The 8192-nt window shown below is 40.0% G+C and overlaps 1 pseudogene; it reads right to left on the bottom strand.

Moving 5' to 3' along the window:
- Positions 1-5674: 5674 nt before the first annotated feature.
- LOC147677958 (zinc finger MYM-type protein 1-like) lies at positions 5675-7036 on the bottom strand (annotated as a pseudogene).
- Between the last annotated feature and the right edge of the window lie 1156 nt (positions 7037-8192).

The raw sequence follows: 8192 nt of genomic DNA on the forward strand, positions 1-8192 counted from the left end.
TCGACAAAAAGACAAGGGAAGAGTCCAGAGGGGGAATCACAGCCAGGCTTAAATGCATTAGCACCAATTTATGTACCGATTAAACCCCCGCAATCAGTATCTAAAATAACAACGACCCCGCTAGTATATAGGAAAAATGGGAGAAGTAAGGGACTGAAGGATAAACCTCCAACAACTTATACTAAAAAACAGAAAGTAAGGATAGCTCCAGGACAACCCAAAAGTGGCCAAAGAGTAGTTAGCCCACACTCACGAGAATTATTAGAAGTGGAAAGCCATGGGCCACCACCAGGGAGAATAAAGTGTAGACAGTTAAATTATGAAACGCCCAGGAAAATATTAGAGGAGGACAAGAACAAGTGGGTATACTTGGAAGAACTACAAGCTGTGAAAAAGGGAAATGCGGTTAGAAATACGAATCCCTTAAATAGGGCACAGATTCTGACCGCTTTCGCCAAGTGCAGCAGCCTGAGGGAGATCAGTACAAGGGATCTAAGCCAAGTTGGCTTCGAAGAAAATAGAAACGGCAAAGAAATAACTAAAGTGTCACTGCACTCAGACCTGGTAAAAACGGCAATCTTAAAAGCCACCAGTGAGATAAACCAAATGGGTATAAGGGTAATACCAGAGAGGGAAGTGAAAGGCCCTCCGGGCAGTACCTTTCTAAAATACCACGCAGGTCTGGGGAGGAGACAAGTAAAGTTATGTAGAGAAAATCCAGAAAATCGGAGCCGTATGAATATAGTGATAAACAATGAAGGAAATGATACCACATGGGACAACTGGTCTTTAAGTAGTAGTAATGTGGGAGATCTAAACGAGTATTATACGGAGGAAGGGGTAGAAGATGGAGGCCTAAGTGAGGTAGAATAGGATGGGGGGGTGCCGCAATGTCTAAGTCTCCTAACATGGAATATAAATGGCTTAGGCAATGAACTAAAGTGCGAAAACATCAAAGAAGTAGTAAATAAAGTGGAAATTGCCTGCCTACAAGAGACTTGGACATGCGACGAAACCCCAATCATCGAGGGTTATCTACAATTAAATTGCCCAGCCACGAGAAAAAGATTTGGTCGTCCGTCTGGGGGTCTAATGATACTAGTCTCAACAAATGTATTGAGAGAAGTAACTTCACTTAAAACGAAATGTAAATGGATCCTAGCTTGTAGACTAGAACTGTTGACCTTGGAAATGAATTACAAAATGTTGACTGTGATGAATGTATATATGCAGTGGGATAACACAGTAGAGTATGAGAGGGAGATGGGATATTTTAAGGAGGATATGGATCTATTTTTAGAAATATATGCTTCAGATACATTGATAATTATGGGAGACTTTAATCATAAGCTAAATCCAAAGAAGGTTGATCTTTGGAATAGAGAACTGTTAGAAGAGTATGGAATAAACCACGCCAGTTTCCCTGCAGGTGAACCCACGAAAAAGGAATCAGAACTAATACATCTCCTAGGCGGTAGGGGTCTCCAATGTCTGAATGGCAGAATGAAGACAGACTGTCCAGCAGGGAAGACCTTTAAAATAGGCCTACAGAACTGCCCAATTGATTATATGTTTATGCCAGCCTGGAATTTCCATCTAGTACGGGATTTTAAAATAGAACAAAAAGAACTGAGTGACCATTATGCCTTGCTCCTAAGGATATCTGGGGGAAATAAGATGTCTAGAAGCAAAGTGATCCCACAGGAGGTCGAGTACCCTAAACGGGTAACGACACGACTTACTGAGGAATACCAAGAAAAACTGAAGGCAATGCAAGCAAAGGTGAAACTAGGACATTTGGAAGGTAAAAACCTGGAATGGTATATAGAGAAGTTAGATCAAGTAGTCCAGTGTCTAAAAATAGAATTAAAAAAGGACAAAAAGAACAACCCAAAACCCCCGGTCAGCCGAGTGAAATGGTTCTCGGCTGAGTGTCAATCTAAAAAAAGGGAGATACGAGCAGCACAAAGAAGACAAAAAAAGAACTTCACCTTGGAGAGACAGAAACGTATAAACAAGCTGAAAGCAGTATTTAGAAAAATAGTAAGTGATGCAAAGAGGTCATATAAAGAAAAATGCTGGCTAAACTTGCTAGAAGCAACTGAGGAAAAAAACTTAAGGAAATTCTGGAAAATTGTAAAGGCAGCCTCTGGTCCGATAGACGGAGAAATGAAATGTGTGGTCAGTGAGGCAGCCTGGGAGGAGTACATAAAGGAATTGTATGGGGTACGAACTCCCCAAAACCATGTAGAGCCCCAAAAATGGCATGAAATATCTGAAGACCTCAAATCCGAGTTTAACGAGAAGCAAGTAGAACAGGTAATAAGAGAGCTTAAGTTAACTCGAGCGGCAGGTCCAGACAACCTGCCCGCAATAATAATAAAGTCAGAAGTAAAGTGGTGGGCAAAATTCTTTGCCCAGATGTTCCATATAATATTAACAGAGGGTAAAATGCCACCCAACTGGAAAGGCGCAGTAATTCGACCAATCCACAAGAAAGGGAGCATGGAGGCACCACAAAACTACAGACTGATTAACCTCCTAGATATAGGAGAGAAGGTTTTCTCAAAAATTGTGCTAAATAAACTTAACGCATGGGCCAAGGAGTTCCAAATCATACCAATAGAACAAGGTGGATTCAGGGAGGGGCACTCGACAATAGACCATGGAGTCGCACTGTGGGCAATGGCAAAGAAGTCAACGGAACAAAACGGCAAATTATGCTGTTGTTTCGTTGACTTCCGAGCCGCCTTCGACTCAGTAGATCGGGACTGCCTATGGGAAACACTAACGAAGGTAAAAATTCCCAAAGATCTCCTAACTATAATAAAGGAATTACATCAAGGAAACTGGGCTCAAGTAATTAGGGATACCGTGGGAACATTGACACAAAAAATACCCATCGATAATGGCCTAAGACAGGGTTGCGTTCTGGCACCACAGTTGTTCTCCATATTTCTGTCAGATCTACCGGCCCACCTAGAGGTAGAAGGTAGTGCAAGCCCAAGAATGGACGGAAAAAAGGTGCCCTGCCTACTTTATGCAGATGACCTGGTAATAGTAGACCAGACCGAGATAGGCCTCCAAAGAAAGCTGAACGCATTTAAGGCATACTGTGTGAGAAAATTCCTGACAGTAAACTTAGAGAAAACAAAAACCTTATGCTTTGGGAAAAAGACAAGTAAGTTCACCTGGTACCTAGGGGATCTTAAACTGGAGACGGTAAAAGAATATCGTTACCTAGGTATATGGTTCGATAAATTATTAAATTGGCGAACTCATTTGGAAGCACAAAGAGCAAAAGCTCATACATCAATTTGTGGTCTAAAAATGTTTAACCGGGACTACGGTGATATGTCGCACCGCCCACTTTTGAAAGTCTATAACGCAATGTTACCCGCACAGGTCTTATACGGAGCAGAAATCCTTTATTTGAGCGGTAAGGGAGCCTGGGACCTGACAGAAGGGAAATGCCTCAAAAATCTCTTATCTTTACCACAATCAGCCATGGTCCAAGCCATAAGAATAGAGATAGGCACAATCTCTTGGGAGGTACAAATACAATCTGCGTTAATTAGACTCTGGAAACGTCTGGAAGAGACAGAAGGTCAAAAAATAGCACAATGGTGCAGGAAGGAAATCCAAAACAGCGACCTAAAATGGGCAAAAATGTGTAGAGAAAAAATGACACAGATCTGCAAAAGGTTAAAGGTGGAGGTAAACCAGGATACGTACCAACTAGTCTGTTCAAAGAGTGAGCTGAAATTGAATGGTAAGGAAGTCTCGAGGAAGACTGACATGGCCTACCTGGTAAAGAAAAAATCAGTAGAATTCATGCTGAACGCTTGGCCAAATGAGAATGGGTTTCCCTACCTTGACATCTTACCAAACCGCTGCTATAGGCAGGAGATATTAAGGTTGCGGATTGGGACCAATCCCTGGTTAATAAACAAAAACTTAAAATCAACAATGTTAGACCATAAAGGATGCTGCAGGTGTAACCTGGGCTCCAAAGGCAACCTTGTACATATTCTTCTTGACTGCCTAATCTTATTAGAACAGCGGAAACTATGGCTGCGCCCAATATTTTTAAAACACAATATAAGAACAAGGGCGCAGGCGGCTATCCTCTTAACTGAAATGCCCACAATCGATGTTGCAATTGCCATAGGTAAATACATAAAGGAGGTACAGAGCCTAGTAAGAGGACAGGAGTAATCAGTAGGATGTTATGTTTCTCAAATAATGAAATATATACTTGATGTAAAGAAATGAGACTATTTTAAAGGAGATAATTTATTTTATCTTTTTAAATTTATATGGATGTTATGAAATGTATGAGGGTGGGTAAGAGTCTTTAATCAATACTGGAGCATTTGTTTAATGATTTTATCAATATTTATGTGGATATTTTAAACTCATAGCATTGTTTTTTACATTTGTTTAAAGATTATGATCTTAATAAACATAACCTTTGACTGACTGACTGACTGAGATAGACATCAATTTGTGGTATGCGATTCAATCCCAGTGTGTCTGCTAGGTAGAAATATTTTGTGTAAGCTTAACTGCACTATCTACTGCACCCCCAAGGGAGTGGAATTGCAGACTAATGATGATGATGCCACCTTTAAGGTTGCCAATCAGCATTTGTGTGTGGAAATGTACCCCGTGGTGACAGTGGGAGAGCTTCCACTTGATCTAAGAGATTCAGTCTTGCAAAAGGTGTGGGACTTCACCAGGCCCGTTTCTAGGTGCTGTGCCGCCCTAGGCGAGAATTGAAAAATGCCGCCCCCCCCCCTCCCTTTTTCTACCATCACTCTCTCCCCCGTCATCCAGGCTAGAAGAATAAATGCATTAGATATAAAATAACTTGTATTAACTTTGCAAACATGTGTACACATTTTTATACTGTAACCACTGTAAGAAGTGCAGTCAGAGCTTACAACATTTACTTAGAGCACTCACCCTAAAAATAAAGGCTTTCAATTAAGGAACCATAAATACAAGTTTGAACAATATGAACATATGGACAACAAATTACCTTAACTGCAGGCAGAGGCAGTGCCCTTCCCTGATCCATAATGTGGTACTGCAAACTGGCAGCAAAAGGGTTTGTACAGCAGGGGGTTGGGCCTCCTTGTCCCAAGGACAAAACACACATGAAAACTTGTTGCCCTTGACCCCAAACAATATGACCTGGCTGTCTGGCTAAAGGAACTCCACATCCCTGATTGTATTTCGTTTTTACATTTCTCTCTTCTAGCTTCAATGGTGTTTTGGGTTCTTTCTCTTAATCCAACGATACCTTCCTTGCCTTTAATTTAGCAAAGTCTTTAAGAAGATCTCTAATGTCAAGCTGGAAAGCCATGTCTTTTTCTACTGAAATTGTGGCTAGTCCCACAAGTCTCTCTTGGCTCATGGAACTGCGCAGATACGTTTTTATTAATTTGAGTTTTGAGAAACTCCTCTCCGCCCTTGCCACTGATATTGGTAAAGTCAAAAGGATACGAAGAGCTACGAACAAATTAGGGAAACCATTTTCTAATTTGTTTTGGCACAGATAGTTCAGCACATTTTCGGGATTCACATTTGTTTGTATTTGATGACTTAATCCTGAAAGTTCAGAGCAGAGAGCTGCTGCATCAATGTCCTTTTGAAAAGATGGGGTTTCTCAAGGTCTAGGCTGTGTTAGAGCGGTTTCCAATTGGATACACAAATCCATGAGTTCTTTGGAAGTTTTCATCTTGAGGTCACTCATATTGTATAGAAAACCAAATAATCTTGCAATTTCATTTAACTGTGTGAATCGCTCTTTTAAAGAACTAATTGCAGTGTCCAATATTGCAAAATAGTAATTTACTCTGAATTTCTCTTTGGGGTCAGCAATGGGTTCATCTTCTGATTCGTAAGCGAACAATTTCCTTTTCCTCCTTCTTTTCTCTGGCTGAAAAATTGGCTCAACATTGATTTCTTCAGCTACCTCTCGAGCATCAACCAAAACTCTCTCAAATTCCATGTCACTCCTCATGTTTTTTAAAAACTCCTCTGTACTTTTAAGCTCATTTACTGTTTTCTCAAGAGTAAAGTGCTACTCCTGCATCAGTTTACTGGTGAAATTGATTTGAAATAATATACGGTGCCATGTTACAACTGCAACAACAAACTTAAATGAAGAGATACTGTTTAGAAGACCTTCAGCTTCAACCTTAGTCATGGTACCAGAAGAGCCTTTGAAAGTTGAATCTTCAGTAATTTCAAACAACGCATCATATACATGCGGTAACTGGTACCTAATGGGAGTTAAGGCATCGATCCTGCTTGACCACCGAGTATCACTCAGAGGTTTTATAGTCAAAGATGGTATATGACGTTTCAGTATATCGCATCGACGTGTTGACGCAGCAAAGAATACATACAATCGTTGTATAACATCAAAAAAGGCTGTTGCTTCAGTGCAACACGAAGCAGCGTCATTTACCACAAGGTTCAGTGTGTGGGAACTGCAGGGGACATAGAAGGCACACGGGTTAATATCCAGAATTTTCTTCTGCAGACCTATTTCCTTGCCTTTCATATTGCTCCCGTTATCATAACCCTGACCTCGTAGGTCTTCAATTGCCAATGAGAAGCTTTTGAGCTGATCGCTCAGAACATGACTCATTGATTCACCTGTGGTTTCGGTTAGTGGTACAAATCCCAAAAAGTGTTCTTTTATTTGCACAAGGCTGCTTTCTTGGAAATCTTCATCAGAAGACTGACATGGCTCTGTTCCTGAAGATTGCACGATGTCCACAAATCTAATGATCATGGTCATTTGTTCCGTACGGCTGATATCTGGGGTGCAATCAAGAATGATAGAAAAATACTTTGCCTTCTTAACCAATGAAATGATTTTGTCTTTGATACCGTTTGATAGCACCTGGATCAGTTCGTTTTGAATAATGTTGCCTAAATAGTGAGCATGTCTTCTACCCTTATTTTGTATTCTCCTGAGATGTTCATTCATAATAGGATCAAACATGGCGAGCAATTCCACAATTTAAAGAAAATTGCCATTGTCATGAGCATAAAGTTTATCACTGCTGCCACGGAAAGCCAAATTTTGTGCACCGAAGACTCGTACAAGGCATATTACACGCTCTAAGATCTGATGCCAGTATTTTTCTTCTGCTTTAAGCTTTTTTGTACTGACACTATCTATAGTTGCATCTTGTTTTAGACTTGTATACAGGCCCTTCCAGTTATGGAAGTTGGTTATATGTTCAACACTCTTTTCGTGTGAAGACAGAATTGCTGATATATTATGCCAATCGTTGCATCCATTCTGAGTGAGACTTGTACTTGAATTTCCGCCAAATACAGTACAGCAAAAACAGAAAACTTTATCGGTTGATACAGAATACTGGAGGTATTCATGGTAAACAACTTCTCCATTTGGAAGTTTTCTTTTATAATGTACAGCTGAAAATTTCCTTTTTTTCTCATCTAAAGGAAATTTTTTGCTCACTTGTTTTGGCCCATTTTCAACCAAAAGAGTTCTTAATTTGTCTCCACTTATTGGTAAGTGTTCCCAGGAAGCAGGATCTGAATAATCTATTTTAATGCTTTCTTCCGTTACTGTCTGGCGTTTACTTTGATCACCATCTTCAGTGTCAAGGTTATCCTTTGCAGTATCCACTATAACTTCTTCTTGTTCTTGGCTGTTAACTTCTATGGCCTTGTCTGGTAGGCCTATATCGTCATCTTTTTCTGAGGTTGAAGTTGATGCCTCAACAATTTCAAGAGAACTCTTTGGAAAACGTAGAAATTTTTCAATAGACCCTTCCAATTTGGATAGTTCTATTTCTCTATTCGCTTTTCTTTTTCTGTACTGAGCACCTGAGAGTTTTTTCCTGTCTGCCATTTTTGATCCTTTCTAAATTCTACCTGAAAAAATATAGGGCAATAATAAGTCGGAATATTGTATAGATTCAAAATGCATATTATACTTGTAAAAAAACAATACCTCATTTAATATCCAGAATGCTCTTTTTCCTTGTACATATGCCCTTGGAAATAAAACTCTGGAGTATAATGTATTTGCTGGAGGGATCCATGTTGTGTCTAGTCCCAGTTTTTCATTTATAGATAATGGCCAAGTTAAGGGTCCATCAGGCCTCCTTTTGATCAAGTGGCCTGGAACCTCACAC

This window comes from Lissotriton vulgaris, chromosome 12 (assembly GCF_964263255.1).
Source record: "Lissotriton vulgaris chromosome 12, aLisVul1.2, whole genome shotgun sequence".
Lineage (NCBI taxonomy): Eukaryota > Metazoa > Chordata > Amphibia > Caudata > Salamandridae > Lissotriton > Lissotriton vulgaris.